Below are 20,949 nucleotides of genomic sequence, written 5' to 3' on the forward strand. Positions count from 1 at the left end.
ACGTTGCCCCGTTGTCCTCAGAAAGCGCCAGAGGGATTTGACCCGCTTATGAGCCGATGAAGACGAGGACCGTGCTCTAGCAGCATCGGCACGGAGATTGGCCGATCGTCTGATTGTCGCGATGCGTCAGAAAGTTTCCGTCTCTCAGAGGCAAATCGAGCTAACGCCATAACGAATGGGCGATGTCTTCTTCGATACGTGCTGCAGACCTCGCAATCCACACTGTCGGCCACTCCAATGCGGGTTGCATGCGATGTTTTGAAGGCAATCTAGCATTTCATAGCGTGACTTAGAAAAAAATGTCGCTATTTTTTTTTCTTTGTGCCGTCACAAAACAAAACAAAAAGCTAACATTTGTTGTAAACATGAGGACGCTCTATATACATCACCTAGCGGGGGCTTTTCTGGTTGTAATCGGTGCTTCGTTTTTTTAATTACTTTTCTCGCGTTGCAGCGCTCTGTGGAAACGCCATGGCCGCAAGCAGCGGAAACGTGAATGCCGGCCGGCTTCTGCGAAGCTGAGGTGGACGCTAGAGCCATGTGCCGCCATGCACGCAATCCAACTGCAAACCGCGTGGCGTGTGTGTGTGTTCTCTCGGGGACATACCGGTCGTCCTTGGCGCACTCACGATGACGCCGGAGGGCCGGAGAGAGAGGAAACTTATTGAGAGAGTGGCCGGGCCGGTTGTTGCGGGAGTGCTTTCGTGCGTTTGCCTGTATAGGGCTTGTATGCCTACCGTTTGTTTGGCTCGTCGCTTTTCCTCCAGAGTCAACCGCGTGGTCTCCTATCTATCTATCTATCTATCTATCTATCTATCTATCTATCTATCTATCTATCTATCTATCTATCTATCTATCTATCTATCTATCTATCTATCTATCTATCTATCTATCTATCTATCTGTCTGTCTGTCTGTCTGTCTGTCTGTCTGTCTGTCTGTCTGTCTGTCTGTCTGTCTGTCTGTCTGTCTGTCTGTCTATCTATCTATCTATCTATCTATCTATCTATCTATCTATCTATCTATCTATCTATCTATCTATCTATCTATCTATCTATCTATCTATCTATCTATCTATCTATCTATCTATCTATCTATCTATCTATCGTGTGTGTGTGTGTGTGTGTGTGTGTGTGTGTGTGTGTGTGTGTGTGTGTGTGTGTGTGTGTGAACTAAGTAGTCGTACGCACGGGGTCGGGGGGGCAGAGGGGCGGCTGGCCCCACAGTCACATAAGAGGAGGAGGGTGCAAAATCTGCCCCATACATTAATTTATTAAGGGGATGAGGGGGAGGGGCTGCGACGAACCGATGGCAAGAGAGGAGCATAAACAAGCACTTTGCACCAGTTCACAGGCAGAGGCGTTGTGCCTGTTCTCGCTTGTCCTTTAGCGTTCGTCAATCAGTAAATAAAATGAGTGTTGTCGGTTACTAACGGAAGGGGTAAATAGTAAGCTGCTCAAGCGATACGAAAGCAGTGGTTGAGCAACTTACGAGCCTCCGACTTGTTTCACGACGTCAGTTATATTGCAATGTTTTGGGAGTATTGATGATGATTATTACATTAGATTAGATTACATGATGCACTAACTGGATTCCCAGAGAAGGGAAGCGGGTTAGGGGGAGAAAGAAGGTTAGGTGGGCAGATGAGATTAAGAAGTTTGCGGGTATAAATTGGCAGGAGCAAGCACAGGACCGGGTTAACTGGCGGAACATGGGAGAGGCCTTTGTCCTGCAGTGGACGTAGTCAGGCTGATGATGATGATGACATGATGAACTTTATTTCATTTAGTTATTTTGGCACTGCTGGTGTCGCTGCATTGTCTCGGCCATTCGTCGAGACGGACGCAACGGGAACAATGGAAACGACGACATGAAAGGTTACTCAATGCGAGCTTTCCGGTTTGCTGACGACGCCTAACTGCTGCACGACATGGGCGCGTAACCGCGTTGCTTCGCTGCCGACGTTCGCGGCGTCGGCTTGAGCGGCGGTTGTTGTCGGCTGTCGCCAGCGCGTTGCGTAGTACATGGCTGATCTTCTCTGGCGTGACTTCTCTGCGTCGTCTTCTATTGTCTATTGTGAGTCGGCAGCAGCCGTGCCCGGCCGCGCCTCGCGGTGACCGCATCTCACCTCGGTTGTCCTTCGATGTTAATTTGCCGTCTCGTCAACGTTTGTCAGACATTTACCCCCCCCCCCCCGCCCCTTGATGAATAAACAAAAAGAAAATACATCTTCATCGACACTGCACACCTGCTCACATGACGGTCTATTCCATGGAGTGATTGGAGGTAGTTAACAAAAAAAAATAATTGACTTCGGGAGAGTTTCTTTAGTAATGTTAGTAAAGCTTTATGACAGCATGCTGTGTACATGAATACACGGCACAGCGGGAGAGATGCTTTGTCTCCACACCCTACTGACTCACGCTACGTTGCCTTTCCGAAGGCCCCACGCCCTTGCGGGGCCCGTGGTACGGTATATATACTTCAACGTATTGTTTTAAGCGACGCCCGCCGGCGCTGCGAAGTGATTGATCGGGTGGGATGGTTTCAAGGGCAAAGATGCAATCGCGAAAGCAATTCTTGCGAAGGTTTGGGCTGTAAAGTCACCGTCGAGGTCTGGAAGATAGCTGCCGAAGAGCTGTAGAGACATAACTTGTTATGCATGAACTTCTCGGAAAGACGTGTAGCTAAGAAGCAGGAGCGCTATATATGACGTGGGCCCGTTCGCGAATACATTGCATGTCTGCTTGAAATTTCGTGCTTTTTTTTTTCGTTCTCCCCTCCTCCCCCTTCTCCGAGCGCCCGCTCATTTTAATATTTCTCTTAAAACTGAGCTTGGGACGAGACACGTTCGGTGTAAAGTAAGCGCCGTCTGTGGAATACCAAATATAGAGAAAAAGCTTGTTAAAATCTGGTCAAATATATTGTTGAGACAAGCGCGTGTTTCTCAAAGACAGCTTTCTCCAATGGGGATGCCCGGGGTCGTTCGCGAAATGTATATTACTTAAAACTCCCAAGAAAGCATTTCTTGGTGCGTGGAGCGCTGAAGCGGTGCTTTACTTTCCTTCTAGTTATTCCTTGGAAATTTACTTTGGCTGTGAGAAATGTTCTTCTCCGAAACGCATTTCATTTTCCCTTCACACTTGTTATTATTTTCCGTTGTTTTTTTTTTTGCGGCCACATTTCGTGGCAATCTATTTAAATTGCCCCATTTCTTCTTTGCTCACCACGCGGTCATACATGTTTGCTAATTATTGATTTCGTATTTGATGTCTTCCTTTTCGTTTTTATAAAATGTCCCATTTTTTATTGTTACGTAATATTTATAGCAAGCCCATCGCAGATGCACCTCATTGGTTAAAATAGATTGTCATTCGACAAACGACCGTTCTTACACGACTCTTCTAATACGTTTCAAGCCTCGATTTCATTTCGCCTGCCTCCTTAACGACGACTCGGGAGTGGACAACGCATCGTTGCTCGTTTCCAGTGGGTAATATCTGCAGGGTTAACGACGAATCATCATCCTCTGCGAGTTGTGAAAACGTTCCGACGATGGTGAAACCCATCACAAAGGGCTCGGCTTCGAAGAAACAGCATCAAATTTGGTCAAGGCCGCGATCCTTTCATTTTTTTTTGTTTTTATTGCAGTGACGCCCCAACTTCGTTCACTTGTAAAGAAAAAACAAGAGAGAGAGAGAGAGAGAGAGAGAGAGAGAGAGAGAGAGAGAGAGAGAGAGATCTGGGTTCATGGGGCCGTAAAGCCCATGGCAACTCGTCGTTTTTCACGCCTCAAGCATTGCTGGGTGAAAAAGCCGTGCCTGACATTCACTTCTTGCCCGGAGGGATGACCCAAACCGCTCAACAAAGGCGGAAAAGACTGGCCATATATATATATATATATATATATATATATATATATATATATATATATATATATATATATATATATATATATATATATATATATATATATATATATATATATATATATTTGTGGCTTATAACGCCATCGTTGGACAGTGATTCGTTCTTGGAAGCCCCGCTCACCGCGCCTCTCTTGATTTAGTTATCATCATCCCATGAACGGCGCGTTTTAAAATGGAACTTTGGCGCCGAGAAACATAAATATTTAAGGCGTATCAATGGACCAGCGTCGGCAGGATGAAATGAGTCTCTCGCCTGGTGTATATGATGAAAAGAAAATCGACCGATACCACGGGAAGCTTTATAGCACGCGTCCTTGCAGAGAGAGCTCGAACAGACGATTTTGTTTTGAAAAACGATATCGTCTGCTTTGGCGGCGCCATGGCGCCAGCTCTTCGTTTTCGCGGAAGTCCGAACTCATTGCCGTATTGATTGCACGCAGACGCCCCCACCCGTATTCACGCCTCACTTGTTAGTCCTGACTTTCGTTAAGCCTTGCGTATTCGCACCGATAAGCTTTCATTCATCCGTGTATGCGTGAAGACGCGTCTCGGAGGTTTTCACTTGAATGGAAGAATGACTTATATACCGGCTTAATATTGTGCAGAGTCCGGGTTACCATCCGGCACAGATATTAAGGAAAATGACTGAAGGACACCCCGCCGTCTGGCTCGCTAAATATATATCAATGTACAGCTGACAGGATTCTTGAGAAACGAACGATATCTGATTAACGTCTGTCACGCCAGTTTTTGTCTTGGGCGTCTATAGGCTCATCTCTGCATTGATTAAATAGATTCAACAGTGATCTTGCTATAGTCCGAACTTTTGTTAAGCCTTGTGCAATAAACTGACAATCGAGCATTGAACCGTGCGTACAAAGAAGGCTCGAAGAATGAAAAAAAAAAAAAAACGAAGGGGGTATATTTCTGAGTATAACGCTTATATGATATTGTCACGGGGTCGTGTCGTCGATGAAGGCAGAGGCGAATTGTCTGAAATGAAAAATGTTTAGTTGGCCGAACTTGTGACCAATAAACAGGAAGTCATATTACAACGATACATACTAGTTGCTGGCACAGATAGCGGTGAACAGAGCGTCGGCCGTCGATCAACTGAAAAGCGGCGAAGCACGGCGGCATTTATACATGTGTCGTCGAATGTTCCAGCCCTATCACTGGTCTTCTCGCAAGATCTGGAATAATTTCGAGTGTTCGCGCCTTGCGGACAATCTTAACACAGCGATCTGCAATGATCGCGAATTTTCTCGAACAATGAGGCGCAGTTTTCGCTGAGCATTCCTAGCTGACACAAGCTTTGTGGGCGAAAACCGAACCAAACAAAGGTGGAAATAAGAAACGCTCGTGGAAATATACTTTACTGTATAGAGGACGAGTTACCAGCCGGGGCACAAAAATGAAGAAGAATGGATGAAAGGAACCCGTCCGCCTGCCCACTAAATCTATATGGTGCTGACAGGATTCTTGAAAAAAAAAAAAAAAAAGATGTTGTCCGCTTCGGTGCCTGCGACAGCTGCCGGCTTGGAGGAAGTGCTGCGACGGAGCACATAGTTGTCAGCGAAAGCCTGATCTGGGGTGGCGGTGTGGGCGCGGCATTAATTTTGCGAGGACCACTTAATGCGTCTCACGTCACGTCGCCAGCTCGAAGTGAGAACTTACTCCGAAGTGTCGTTGTGTCTTCATATCCCCCCCCCCTCTTTCTCTCTCTCTCTCTTTTGATATATATATATATATATATATATATATATATATATATATATATATATATATATATATATATATACACATATATATATATATTATATATATATATATATATAATATATATATATATATATATATATATATATATATATATATATATATATATCTTTTATTTCATTTTTCTCGATGATTCGTGCAATATGCTGTTAATATGTGGAATGAATTACCGAATGATATGGTGCAAAAAAGAACTTTGAGTGATTTGGAGGTTGCTCTTGATAGGCATTTTGTTGAAAAAGTATAGTTAGCAGTGTTCATGTACGTGTTTCCTTACAAATATTTCATCGGTCATAGATATCATGTTGCAAATAAATTGAGTGAAAAAGCATGTAACTGTGTTTCTCATATAATTATGGCATACGTTGCAGAGTTCATCTTACAATTTCTTTTCAAATATTTAATTTTGTGCAACTCAATTCTTCACCCTCCCTGTAACGACCCTCAAGTGAGGGTTAACAGTATGTGAAATAAATAAATAAATAAATAAATAAATAAATAAATAAATAAATAAATAAATAAATAAAAGTATAGGAAGACTGTTTGAAGAACAAAGCCTATCGCGACAGTTCGCTCGCACACGGTTCGCAATTACACAATTCGCGAAATGCAATACCTAAGTCCGGTGTGACATTTATGACAAATACGTTGCAGTAAGAGTTGCCAGTTTGGCTCACAATACGCAGACTTGAGCTTCTTTTATGTTCAAGCCGCTTGTAGAATTTTACAGCTTGTGGCGGCATAATGAGCTTATTTCCATTTTGCCAGTAAACATAGTTACGTTAATTATCATTACGTTCACCAACAGCGGCCCCGCCGCGGTGGTCTAGTTGCTAAGGTACTCGGCTGCTGACCCGCAGGTCGTGGGATCGAATCCCGGCAGCGGCGGCTGTATTTCCGATGGAGGCGGAAATGTTGTAGGCCCGTGTGCTCGGATTTGGGTGCACGATGAAGAACCCCACGTGGTAAAAATTTCTGGAGCCCTCCCCTACGGCGTCTCTCATAATCATATGGTGGTTTTGGGACGTTAAACCCCACGTATCAATCAATCAATCTAAAAATTGAAGATTTGCTTTCGTTCATAGTTGCGCATATGTGGGCTGTGCAGTATAATTGAACTGATTTTTTTAACTGCACTTCTTTGAGTTTCATTGTTTCGTTATAATAAAAATATCAGGATTTGGGCAGATAATTTCAGGAATGGGGAAAAAACGATTGAACTTCAGCATCTCTTGGGCTTGTTTTGTAGTTGATTGATTGATTGATTGATTGATTGATTTGTGGGGTTTAACGTCCCAAAACCACCATATGATTATGAGAGACGCCGTAGTGGAGGGCTCCGGAAATTTCGACCACCTGGGGTTCTTTAACGTGCGCCCAAATCTGAGCACACGGGCCTACAACATTTCCGCCTCCATCGGAAATGCAGCCGCCGCAGCCGGGATTTGAACCCGCGACCTGCGGGTCAGTAGCCGAGTACCTTAGCCACTAGACCTTTTGTAGTTGTTTGCTTCTTAGCTCGTTAGCATCTGGAAGCTGGTTGCACTTCTCAACAGAAAGAGTGAAGGAGACGTCCACGCATCCACGCACACACGCACACACGCACATACATACATACATTCATACATACATACATACATACATACATACATACATACATACATACAAGTGAGTGAGTGAGTGAGTGAGTGAGTGAGTGAGTGAGTGCAGATGCCTCTTTACCAGCTCTCATTCGTCACTTATTTCCGCGGGCACGCTAGGCGTCTAGCTTTCGCTGATGGACTTCCCGGAAAGACTCCGTATCGTCTTTCACATCGCTGCTCGAGAATAACGGAATGAGGTTGCTGGGGGTGATACATTGACACTTAGAACACTGAAGTTCAGTGCACGACGAGGCGCCACATTGTGTATGAAGTTACTCGCGTTACTTTTTTTTTATTTCGTACAGAAAGTGCCCTCGGCACCTCATATGTCTTGCGAGTATCTTGGAATGCTCCCTCACGCGCGATCCCTTTCACGGTTGAGAATGCCGTCTTCCTCTCTCTCTCTCACTGTCATCTGACGTAAAGAATGCTGGAAATAGTTCTATAGCGCGTAATACGTGGCAGCATTTGAATGAAAATCCCGAGAGGCAACGGCCGCTGTAAATGAGGTGCTGAAAAAAAAAAAAAAAACGGATGCCTCCCTTTTCGCGGGTTATTAATCACACCCATTTATTGAAATGAAGAGAATAAACGAATCCCTTACGCTCCAGCTTTATATGTGACCGCCTCGTCCAACTTTCCGTTCGACCTCTCTCCCTTTTTTCGCATTAAGAGTTCTCCATTCTTCTTCTACGTTCCCCGAAGGAAACGACTTCTTGGCCGAGGAAGTGAGAAATCTGTTCGCCTTTCCTGCTTGGCGTGGCATTCATTCACCGCTTTCTTTCTCTCACTCTCTCCATCTCTCTGATCTTTCGTCACAAATATGGGGAGGACAGTCAAGCCGGCATGATGATCGCATCAGCCAATCAGGAACGAGGTTATCGACGTTACTGCCGTGAGAGAGGCTCCTCCGGTGGTCCACTGCCCGCCCATAATCCTTCAGTGCGCCACGTTGTACGCAACTGTTTAACCAACTCGTTCATGCAATGCAAGAGAGGATACGGACTGGTCAGTAACCTGAGACGCCAGCATGTTCAACGGAAGGATTTGGTTAGAAATATCGTCCATTGTGCGCTGGTAATCCATCTTTGTGAATTACTATCTCCCTTCAATGGGGGTTTTGGGCAGGGCGATTAAACACCGACAGTCAATCTGTGGTGGTCATGGTTTTGTTCTGATTATGTTTGTCTCGCCTCGCGGCGCGCCCAGAGTTTTGAGATGACAATGTACTTTATGTGCTCCATTCGTGAGACATATATGTACTTCTTCTCAGGAGTGTTTGGAAACGAAACAGAAGTTGAGCGCAATGAACGAAGTTTAAAGGGGAAAAAATTCGTTTAGCGAATTTCGCTAGAGCCGGAGTTTCGAAAAGGGGACTCATCTTCGCCTGGACAATCTCGGGAGACTGTATAATAAAATCTAATAGACACACTATAAAAAATCGAGTATTTAGGGAGTGTTTCTGCTACACAACAAAGATCTTGATCTACTTCGAGTACCTTGCTCGCGTTATCACCATGGTATAACCATGGTGATACCAGTAGATCGCGGTCGTGGCCGGCACGCCCGTTATCAGTGTGACATAACATTCTTGACAGGAAAATGGCCAGCGCCGGGTTTAAAAGAAAGGAAACGCGAGCAAGTCCGATGGTCATTCTTGTTGTGTAGCAGAACTAATCCCCAAATACATTTTTTTTTTGTTATTAGAGGGCAGACCGTATGTATTATACTCCACCTGAAGGGAGTACTACGCTTCAGTACCCGGTAAACCGACACATAAACTCCCGATTGGGGGGGGGGGGGGGGGGGGGTGCGCTTCAGGGCTGGTGCTCTCAGCAGCTGCGGGGCTATTAGCGAAGCAGAAATAGTTCCTCTGGCGGTGGCATCTCCCCCTTTTCCTGCTGCTCCTTTCATTGCACGGAATTACAAGGACACAAAGAAACGAACGGGGGTGCACTGAAAGGAAAATGAATTACCCTTCTTCTTTGATCAATGGCAGAGGCTGCGCTAGCTTTCCGGAAGTTAGAAATAAAAGCGGCTTTCCGCACGGAACTCACTTTTGAATGAAACAAATGGGAAGTTGGTTGAGATTGAGTTGCTCGTGTCCCTCGGTACTTTAGTTTCGCTTTCTTCGTTTATTTATATTTTTTTCTTTCTTGCGATTCTTAGTCTGTAAAATTGAGCAAAGGCATTCAATGGAAGGCGTTCATTGCTACGAGACTGCGTTGAAGGCTTATTCATTAATAACAATGTCTCAGAGTTAGCGACGTGTGGGGTAACGTGTGGATAGTTTTTTTTTTCTTATTTTCTTTAACTCATGGTGCATATGGTGGCAACATAGACGATGCACCCTCAGAGATAGTTGGTGTATGAAACTGGACGTCTGTACGACGACGTGCTTCCCGCACACGCGATCTCTTCCGCTGCATGCAGCCAGCAGAACAATGGCCTCATAGATCAGTATTTTTATTTATTTCTTTAGCGTCTCTCTATCCAGAAGACGCTGTCACTCGGTCATAAGTACGACGAAGACCTATAGGAAATAGGACAACTAATTTGGATTTAGGACCTATATGAAATTTTTGTCACGTGCTGTAATTAAAGGAAGTAATAAAGGAGATAACAAGGTTGCGCTTCTCCTAGAACAAAGGCTATAGACTATTTCCCTTAAGGTATCTTATCTGGGCGCCGCCATTTTAGACTGCCAAACCGATGTTTTGTTGTTGTTCTTTGCTGCCGTTGCGAAGAGACGCTACACCACATCCTGTGCGACTGTCCGTTGTATGACATCCAGAGACAGTCACTGGCGTCCGTTGTTGCGCGCATCGACAACAGCCAAATGTCTGTGGACACTATTCTTTCAAGTGCCCGAGAGAGGACATTGCAACGGAAGGTGACAAAAGCACTGTTGAAATTCCTACGCGACACGGACTTGAACAAGCGGCCGTAACAGCAATGTCACACACCACGAATGACAAGACTGTACTATGACTGAATGTGCGCGCGTGTGCTGCCGAATGTGCTGTGTTTATCTCTCTCCCTTCTCTCCTGTCATTTTTCATCTTACCCATCCCCCTCCCATGCGCAGGGTAGCTAACCGGCTGCCTATATATAGGCTGGTTAACCTCCCTGCCCTTCTTTTCCTCCTATGTTCCTTCCTTTTATATCGCGACGTGAGTTAATAAGGCCATGAAACGTCGCATGAACCAACCCAGGGGTTTTCATGCGTATGCGTCTACCGTAACACTGTTCGTTTTTTTGTTAATTATACAAAACACAGAGGTTAACAGCCCAACATGCTAAACGGCACTCAGAACCATTCGTAAAATAGTCTATAGCAAGGCCGTGTTTCCGTGGCATCAGTGCACGCCATTGTCTATAGAATCTCACTGAAACCTGTTCTCAGGAGATACGTCACTAGAGATGAGGCGCAGTTTATTACACCGTGCAAAGTGGTCAACTAGATGGCGTAAGCGCTTACACGTGACAGGATAAGTACACGTAAGCGATCGCATTCAGTTCCTTTCTTTTTTCTTTCTGCAGTGATTGGTTTTATAGAACTGAATCAGCTTCGACGTATTGATAAACGCCTGCTGTTTCCGATATGTTCCTTACTAAGGTTGTTTTCAATGAGGGAACCGCTTGTACCCGTACCAATGTCTTCGTAATTATTCTGAGGATTTTGCTGTGTTGACGTTCTTTTAATCGAACTGCCACCTGGAGGAGTACCACGCCTGCTTACTCTTTCGGGATGAGGAAACAGATAGAGGAAACGATGCAAGTCGAATAATAGTTATTTAATTTCAATAACGTTTCGTTGACAAGCAACTGAATAGCATGCTGCGTTTTTTTTTCTTTTTTGAGGGAATGCTGCTCTTTCCGCTGTTACTGCAGTAGCGCAATAGTTATAATTTTTTTTTGTAAAGGAGTGGACTTTGTAATGTATGCCTTGCATAAACGTTTTTAGACAGTATTTTCGTTCTGCATATTTGCACTTCCGATTGTCCGGGCCCGTTGCGACTAAGCGTTCCAAGCTAGCGTATATACTTCAGCGCAGCTCCAATAATTGCACACGAGTCATTACTAATCCTCTCTCGGTTTATCCTTCGCAGTCAGTATCTCGTGCGAATTTCACTCGCGGCATTGAATTCCCATCCCCGACTCGATAAAATGCCCGCTGTATCCTTCCCACGAGAACGTACACAGCGGAGTATACACACAGAAACTGTCTGCGTGGCTTCGAGAAACGCCGAGCGATAGCGATGCGGCCGCGGCGGCATTTCGTTTTCCCTGTGCAGCTATAGCACCCCGCCAACCACCGTGGGGGTCAAATTCGTTTCGATTTCCCCGGGGGCCATTATTTCCGCGTCCGCATCGTGAAACCGTGTGCGCGCGCCGCTTCTATGTGGGCAACGACTGTTGCTGGATAAATGATGCTCGCGCACAGTGGTACTGCTTGCTCGTTTGCAGTTAGTTGCCTATAGAGGGGTCTTCTTATTACCTAATGCCCTTTCCTAGCGGTCCCCGACGGTTCCTGTTCCTAGCCGTATAAAAGCCGGGCCTTGACGAGCTCGTAGATAGCTTGTGGTCTGACTCACTGGCGTATTACCGTGTTTTTCGGACTACATTGTCAGTGTAGTGTGTCGGTGTATGCTTTAGTGTGGGAATTCGGCATGGTGATGACTATCTACGTATGCGGATTGTAAACAATTGAAGGCGACACGCCTTTCCGAAAGTTCTTATGAGGATGGCCACGTGATGAAATGCCGACGTCACATGACCGCCCGCGCGTCTCGGGTCTGAGCTGCTCACTTCGGCCTTGCGGCATTCCCATGACTTCACGCACACACGCTCGTGTTTGCGCGTGAATTACAAAAAAGAAATGACGTTGGCGAGTTACAAAGTGCATGGCAAATATGCCACACAAGATAGCTTTCGCTTTCAGGTCGTCTTGGGAGAGAGTCCCAGTGAGATTTTTGTACAAACACAAACAAACAGCAAGGCCTGCTCGCACTGGCAACATTTTGATTTTCACTGTCTTAAGTTTGATTGGCGGAATCGCCTCTGATGTGCTGCCGAAATCGGCTGAACACTTGGTGCGTTTCACTTTTGATATCGAACTACATCAATCACGCTTAATTATTTTCTAAAGCCATGCAGCAGGTACATATGCCACCAGTAGATCCCCCTTTTCTATATTTTTTTTACTTGCTTCTCCGCATGAAATGCCTCCCCTTGTGCGGAGTGTAGTCCGGAAAACATGGTCATTCTACAACATGCCAGTTCATACGACATGCTTCCCGTGTGCACGTATCGTTTGGTCATCCTGGGTCTTTATGAGGAGGCGGTCGTTTTCCAGCCTACACGGTTGCTCTGTGCATACAACGGTCTCCACCCTGTAACACACATGCTTAATTTGTTTGATTGCAAAAATGGGCTATAACTGGGGCCGTTCGCGGGGGTCACATCCTGTGCGGATAAGCTTTTGGGCCCGTTTGGTTTACCGAGTGATCATGCAAGTGACGCTTTTGCTGTAAGGCGTGTACATAATACGGCAGTACAGTATAGGAATACTGCCTGTCGACACCAATGCCTACTGTCATAAGCTCACTCGACGGGAAACGCCTATGTTACCTTTTTTTTGCGGATATAGCCACTCGAACATTTCTCCAGAAGTCCAGCCGGCGCCATAGAACAGTTCTTAGCTTTCGTCACGCCTGGCCGCGGTGCACAGTGGGTGTTCCTCGAGCGGCCGTTCGGAGAATGCTCCCAGACGCCAAACAGCGGATTTCTTTTGACGCTTCGAACATGCGCTACTGCGAGACAAGCGCAAGTGTCGGCGTACAGCAAAAGCCCTTCCTCTGAGCGGTCTGCGTAGTGTATATGCTGTACACTTAGACAGAGCGAAACCTTTGTTCGCTTCGCTGCGAGAAAACGCCCTCCGATTGTGTTTGCACTACTCGGCGTGAGCCGCCGCTGACCCAGCTCCTCCGGACCGTTAAGTGCTCTCGGTGCCGTCGCTCGGCGGTCGAGATGCTTTTTCGCTAATCCGTCGAGGCCAGGAGGCTGTGTGTAAGTAAAGAGGAACTCCGTTCCCAGGATAGATGCAACAAGGTCTCGCTTCGGATTCGCTAGATCAACACCACCTATATGGAGGCTATATACAAGCGCTCACCTACATGGCAGTTTGATCGCGCGCGCACACTTGGCCTAACGCTGCTTCCCGGAAGAGGAGGCAGAGATCCGCGAAGAGAATAATGGGGCGGGAAGGGGGGGCGGGGAGTGCAAAGATACCTGTACTTACTCCGGCTGCGCTTCTATCTCAGGTAGTCACTCTCTCCATCTTCTGTCCCTCTTCTCTTACCTAGCTTCTTTAGAGCTGTCTCTTCCTTCTCTTTCTTCTTCTCCTCGCTTCTTTCCTGTCTGTATAGTGTTCTCTCTCTCTCTTAATTATACCTCTCCATTACTCAATCGACCTCTCTCCCGTCTTCTCTTCATCTTCCTAGTTCGTCTCTCCTCTTTGGTGCTCTCTCTATTATATCACTCCATTGCCAAGTCTTCTTCCCTCACTACCCCCTCTCTTTCTCTCGTTTCTTGCCCTCTGACGTGATTCTTGAAGAGGAGGAGAGTATTCTGCTGATGTCAACTTTATGGCCCTATAGCGTGATCACGTTTTAGCGCTAACCTTACTCCAGTCTCTCCCCGGCTGCGCAAAAAAAAGAATGTAGAGAGAGAGAGAGAGGGGTAGAGAGAGAAAGATAGAGGGGCTGGTGAAAGAGTGCGACGTTTAGCGCCACTTCCCGCTGTAATTGGTGCCGGTTATTCCTCGCCGGTGCCTTTGAGAGCACGCGATGTAACAATCCGGTGTGACCCGCGTTCCGCTCTCACCTCACGACGATCTGCTGCATGCATGCCGGGGTGCGCTGTTCCCGCCGGATGATAACCATTCTTATCATGCAGTGGCGAGGAGGAGAAGCTTTGATTCTGCACGCGTTCACGCCGTACAGCCATTTCGCTACACAGCTATTGTGAACAGCGGCCATGCTTAGTTGCAAGTTCGATGTACACGGAACTGGCTAACCTCCCTGTCCTTCCTTATTTATTCCTCCTCGATGTACACGACTGACAGACAAGAACACGGACACATCGATACAAAAACACAAAAAGACGCTCTATATTAGTTAATCGGGACCATTGATCGTTCAAAACTATTTAAAGGTGTTATTGTTTAGTAGAAACCTTAATTTGATTGCCGTGTAGTCGTGGCAGTTACTTTTTTTGCAGTGCTAGAAGACGAACGTAATACACATGTATCACAACGTTAGCGGAGCGGCTCATCGTTTTGTTCCATAGTTACCTCATTCAAGTTAGCCACGCTACTGATGGGTAAACAAAGTGTAGTTCGCTAACTGGCACAGGTGACCGAACACCGCGTATGTAATACGATCGCATATTGTACGAGTTACTTGCCCTTTGTTAGAGCTTGGTAAAGAGAGATAACTGTATAGAAGGCAGATGTACGAACTCGGCATGCAGACGGGAGTGTGCTCTGTCCACGTACACTCTGTACGTGGGAAAAGGGGAAAAAAGGGTGGGAAACGAGCGATGAGGTATGGCGATGGAGGCAGGAAGAGGTGGTGCGTATGTAGAGTATAAACAGCTATTTCCCTATGACACTCCGCTTTGAGCTTGCTCAATGTTTCCTCGCGGCGCACGCTATTTCGGAGACAAGCGGATATCCCTTAATGCACATCCCGAAAAAGGAAAGCACAGGGGTCTCTGCAAAAGTGTTTCCCCATCCGTCTTCTTTTTGAGATGAAGATGCCGCGGAGAAGGCGTCGTCGGCTTGCATTATACGTGTCACGACCGGTTCACACATGCAAGCGTGCGTGATCTCGGGTCGTTTTCGACGCGAGCGAACGAAGGGCGCGCTATTGCGGGTTGGGCTATATAAAGCCGTGACCGCACGTACGCGTTCCAACGCGTCAACGCGAGTCGTGTACACTATATAGGCGTCGCGTCGCGTTCCTGCGGAAGGAAAGGGCGCGCATTGGGATTGAGCGTGCGTGTGGTTAGGGTTTAGAGCTCCTCAGCGCGTCCCGAGGACGTCTGTGGACGGGCGTAAAGAGATCGGGCGGAAGGCACTCTTAGTCCACCAGGATTAAGCGTGGCTCCACTATGGATATATAGTGCGGTATGGGTGGTCAGTGTGTGTCCCGCAGTCCGGTGAGAAGCGGCGTGTTCCTTCCATCGCTGCCTCGGTTACACCGTGGTCGTTGCATTCAATTGCGTCTCGCATTTTTTTTTTTTTTTGCGGGGGACTTCTAATAATGCCGCGGTCGAGCCGAGTCCCAGCTGCTGCGCTCACCGCAGTTTTTTTCTTGCTTGCACGACTTGTGTATGAGTGGAGGCAGTATAATTAGTGGGACGCTATCGTGTGGATATTGGGACGGTATGCACAGCGTTGCCGTTTACTGATGGTTTCGTACTGTATCTATTGCACCAACGTGAATGGCTCCTCAACGACACTCCATCGGAATTGTGAAATCCTGCCAAAAAGCGTATCATCGCATTGGCTTTCACGCGGGGCATTCTCAGAGTCGTTCTCTAAAAGAAAAAAAAAAGTCGAGTATTTGGGGAGCATTTGTGCCACGCGACTATGTATCGTCATCTACCCCATATACTTTGCTTGCGTTGTCACCGTGGTTCCAGCACTTCCCTGTCACGAATAGCCTGCGTCCTATCATGTGACATATAGTATTCTCGACATGAAAGGGGCCACAGCTGAATTGCCGAGGAAGGAAACGCGAGCAAACGATATGAGAATTAATGTTTCGCCGCAGAAACACTCCCTAAATACTCGACCATTGCTTATAGCGTGCTAACGATTTTAGCACAAAGAATCCCCAAAATGCGCTGAGTGTGCTAATAGTAGCTATACCACAGGTAAGCAAGGGTGAGGGCACCGGTACCTGTTCCAGTTTTATTGACCCTGCAAAGCAAAAAAAAAGTAACAAAAATAGGGCCCCATTTTTTTGAGAGAGCACGTGCTAAGTTAAAACCTTCCCATATAGTGCACATCGGCGGGCAATGTCGGCTGCTGTTTCTCTTGTGCTTGCACAGTCGCGCATGCATGCGCTTGACCCGTGTGTTGTGCCGCGTCCTTCTCATACGCCTGTGGTGTAACGGAAATTCCTCGCGCTCATGCATCCGTTAGTGTAGGATTGGGGGGGGGGGGGGGGTTCGAGCCGTTGCAGAGAATGAGGTCGCAATAGCGTTACTATTTTCTTGCTTTTCGTCTATTGTCAGCGACTTCCTTAATAAGATAAAAAAATATACACTGGCTGAGTGTGCCGCTCACTTTACCAAAACATTTTTTTTTTAAATAAATGCGTCAGCCCAAAGCCAAAGCGTTCTTTTCATTGTACGTGGAACTCGTTCCGTACACGTAAAGTCGAAAACAATAACAAAACAAAGGCAACGTCTCAAGACCACATACGGTGTTTTTATAAAAGGGTATCTTTTGTGTTTTATTCAGAATTTTGCGCTTGTTCAACATTAAATTGACTCGAGCGTCATATTTCTCCCGGTATATCGCAGTCATTTACATCACCAGCATATCTGTTTCTGTACTTTTTTTATTATTGTTTTATAATGCGAAAATAGGGGAGAGGGAGGGGTCGATTTCATGTGCAGGCAGGGTGTACAAAACAAGTAAATTTATGCATAATATCAGCGCGGCGCACAAACAATTACACAATTACTTGTCCTCACTTAGTTGTTGTTGTTCGTTTCGCTATGGGAGGGAGTAAAATAATAAGAAAAGTTATTGGTAGGAGCGACGTGACTAGACGTACACACACAGCTGTTTTTATATAAGCTACCTTTTCTCACAGCTCGTGAGCAGTTCCTGCCGCAAAGCAAGAAGGCAAGCGAAAATTTCACTCGCTGCAAAGAAGGGTTATGAGTCGCCGGGCTGCAATATATGAAGCCCTAGCAGCAGCAACACGCTGCAGAGGCATGTGCGCGTCATTATAAACTCATCGCACATATAAAATGACCATGGGTGTCCGCTATACTATATGAAGCGAGGTATAAAGCATCCCGCGCGACGTGACCAGGAGTAGATGACATATAGCGCTATTTCATTGTTCTTTTTTTTTCTGCTGAAAGTATTCCGAGCGCAGGACGTCACTTGACTTGTCTTGCCACGTAATGATTATTTTCTAAAAGAGGAATTGGTTCTGTCAAATGTTACGCCTCGCTTCGTTCAGATCTGCTGTAATAATACACGCTAGATTGCTCGTGTGAAATGAGTAAAAAAAGCGAGGGTTATTTCGTGAGCGTTGACGTGGCGAGGCAACACCGGGATTAATATACGGACACGATAGCGAATCTGTGCGCATTTATTTCGGCCACGTGGGTAGTTCCAGACCAAGCGTGCCCTCGATTATAATAATTTGTGGTGTTTTGCTTGCCGCAAAATCACGTTATTACCATTATTATGAGGCATGCCGTCGCGGAGGGCTCTGGAAACTTCCACCGTCTGATGTTTAACGGGTTGTGACATTGCACAGTGAGCGTCTATATAGCGTTTCGCCCGCGTCGAAATCCGACCGCCGCTGTTTTTACGGCATACAATTCAGGACTCTCGGGTCAGCAGCCGAGAGCCGTACACCACCATTCTACCGCGGTGAACTGTCGGGTTGAGAGTGACATACACCGAAGAAATCTGCCGATTCTGTGACTGAACTTAGTCAAGTTTGTTCGTGTTAGGTTCATTTCAGTATTATCCCTACGCGTCTTGAACAAAGTGACAGGCTCTTGTTTAGGCAAACAATTGATAAGGCAAAAAGCCGCCTTGTTCTTCTCGATCGATGTATTTATCTTCTCCCTCCGAAAGCCTTCTGCACACTACCAGGTTTTTCCATGGCCTCCGTGATCGGCCCCGCCTTCGACCAAGCGATGATGTGACGTTATGACGTCATTGTGTGACGTCGCACATTTTGGTGCAATGTCACACGTCGTACTGATTGCGTCATTATGACGTGATCACACGATCATGATGTTTCGCGTCACTCGTATTACACCGCCGCCGTCGACGGCCACTTTTCGCGTCCGACGCTGCACCGAAGGCTTTCGCCTTAAAAATGTACCTGCTAATTAGGTCTGCACTGCCGTATTGTATTCTACACAGCGAAACCGTTGTTTCACCATACAGGACATAACAATATGCTGAAGCTTGAACACGCGAGGGAATAGCACCCAAGCACGTATACGGTTGTTGTTTTTAACAATTGTTTGGCCAAGCGCACGTGCTAGCGCGCGCTTTGATCCTATACGCAAACGATCGGCTTGCTTATCGGTATATGATCGAACAGTGACGGCTCGGGCCTGTAGCTCTGATGTACTCTGCATACATCGCAAACGGATCGCGCTGTGTATGCAGTATAGCGTGCGCCGAACAGCGGCGATCAGATCGGGGAAAAGAAAAAAAAAAGAAAGAAAATGGAAATGAAGATGCCCCTTCATTTTCGGGGACGCTGTATGCATGATCGCCGTCCGCTTTCGCCATCAGCGCTGCTGGTGGAAGCATCTCGACTTTATACCTGAAATCTGCATACCTCCCGTCTTCGTATACGTCCCTACATACCCGCCTTTCTATAAGTGTGTTTGTATGTGACTGTGTTTGTGTGTTTTTGTTGCTATTGGTCTGTGTGTGTATCCGTGTGTCTGCAGCATCTGGTGCCGAAACATGCGCATGCGTGCGATCCCCTCTCCTCCCCCCTATTTTTTTGCGCTGAACTACGCAACTGCATTCATAACGAGCCCACTCTGCAATACGCGTATGTTATTTTTCTTTATTTTGTTTTTCGCGTACTTATACCCCGCCACTTCCATTCTGTCCCTCGCGCGTAGTGGGCGAAATTTCTCGCCCAGCTGGGCGCTATCGCCCGGACACTGCGCACTGTTTCTTGCCGAAAAAAATATATATATTCCGCTCGTCTTAGCATATTTCTCGCGTGTGCGCGTAACTACGTAATTCCCGTTCCTTTCATTTTATACTTTATTTCGTCCACGTGCTGAGCGAAGTTTCATTCTGCTCCTCTTTCTATATATTCTTAACGCGTTTGTTTGTAATTTTTTGTTTGCTTTGTCATCTTTACCCGCCGACCACGTCGCGACGAAGTCTTTCAAACGCGTCTCCCGTAAGCCGGCTTGGGCTCTGAGGCGAAAGATAACGATCAGCTACTTATAAGGATGCCCCCCCGGGAAGATAAAGAAGGATTTGAAAATCAAGCGCAGCCAAGCACAAAAATAGATTAAATAAATAGAAATGCGCCCATAAACAGACGAACAAAAGATGACGACGAAAAAAGAAACGGCGAATGCAGAGTGCGGAAACTTCGGTAATCTTGTTAAGGGAGTCTCGCGAAAAACGTGTTCAGCCGCTACGCGGCGCTCGGGGCGACAGTGGTCGAAGACATGCAAATATCGGACTTGGCGCTCGCAGGCCTCGGTCGGTTTGCTTCGCCGGTCGTCCGTGGGAGTTGGGCGCCGCGGAGAGCTGGTTTTGACGAGAAATATGGTCGTACGTCTTGACTCCGTGCAGTATCTTTCTTGTTATTTTTTTTATTCTTCCCGTTCCACTGAGAACTGCTCGGACATCCGCTTCGTTCTTTACAACCCGCACGCTTCGGGCGTACGTGTTATTTTTCCATTCTCTCGATTCGTCCGCCTCCTTGCGTGCGCGTTCATTCAATCCACGGGTCTGTTTATGCATCCACGTTCCTTCCAACATTCGATCATTGCTGCCCGTCGGCGAATTTTTTTCCTTTGTGTGTACCTCGCTCGGCATCGGGGCTCCGCATAGTTGTCTTTCTATGTGCACGCTGTGGTTATCAAAATTTCGTTACCTTTGGGTTTGAGTGGTATTTTTTTTTTCGTGGTCGGCCGGCTGCAACCGTCGTGGGCTAATACAGATGGCGTTTGGGTATAGCGACTTTTCTTTATTTCCGCTTATAACCGTGACGAACTCTAACCACCCACAGTCCGAGAGGAACAACCACATTTGTGCTTACGAATGCTCGTCTTCCTGCGGGAGTGGTGCAATCTGCTTTGTCGAGCAACGGAGCAGAGAACGCCGCTTCTTCGTCGAGTCTGAGAGCTTGTCTAGAGTTTTGTGGAATCAGCCGGAACTTGTCGGAAACTTCCGGTGCATGGCCATCAGAAAGCCTTGTGGCTACGTCTGAGCGTATAGCGCGAAGCCCCCCTAATCTACATTTATTCTATTGTGTTCTTCTCGGTTAGTTTTTGAGCGCATTGAGACCGAATTTACGTTTCTCTATTCACACAACTCGTCTAGGATAGCCGCCGGGGTTGTCTAGTCGTTATGGCGCTTGACAGTGAACTGGAAGGTCGCGGGATCGAATCCCGGCCTCGGCGACTGCATATTTCGATGTATACGAAAATTCCCGAGGTCTGCGTGTTTAGATTCATGCGTTGAAGAACCCCAGGTGGTCGGACTTTTCGGATCCATTCACTATACGGCGTCCCTCGTAATCACATCGTGGTTTTCACATTTTAAACCCCCCAACA

The 20,949-nt window shown here is 46.7% G+C and overlaps 1 protein-coding gene across 1 annotated transcript in view; it reads left to right on the plus strand.

Annotated features, from left to right (window-relative positions):
* Positions 1-20,949, plus strand: part of LOC119174610 (uncharacterized) — a 288,473-nt gene that overhangs the window by 41,638 nt on the left and 225,886 nt on the right. The window lies entirely within an intron of this gene.

Source organism: Rhipicephalus microplus, chromosome 5 (assembly GCF_043290135.1).
Source record: "Rhipicephalus microplus isolate Deutch F79 chromosome 5, USDA_Rmic, whole genome shotgun sequence".
Taxonomy (NCBI): domain Eukaryota; kingdom Metazoa; phylum Arthropoda; class Arachnida; order Ixodida; family Ixodidae; genus Rhipicephalus; species Rhipicephalus microplus.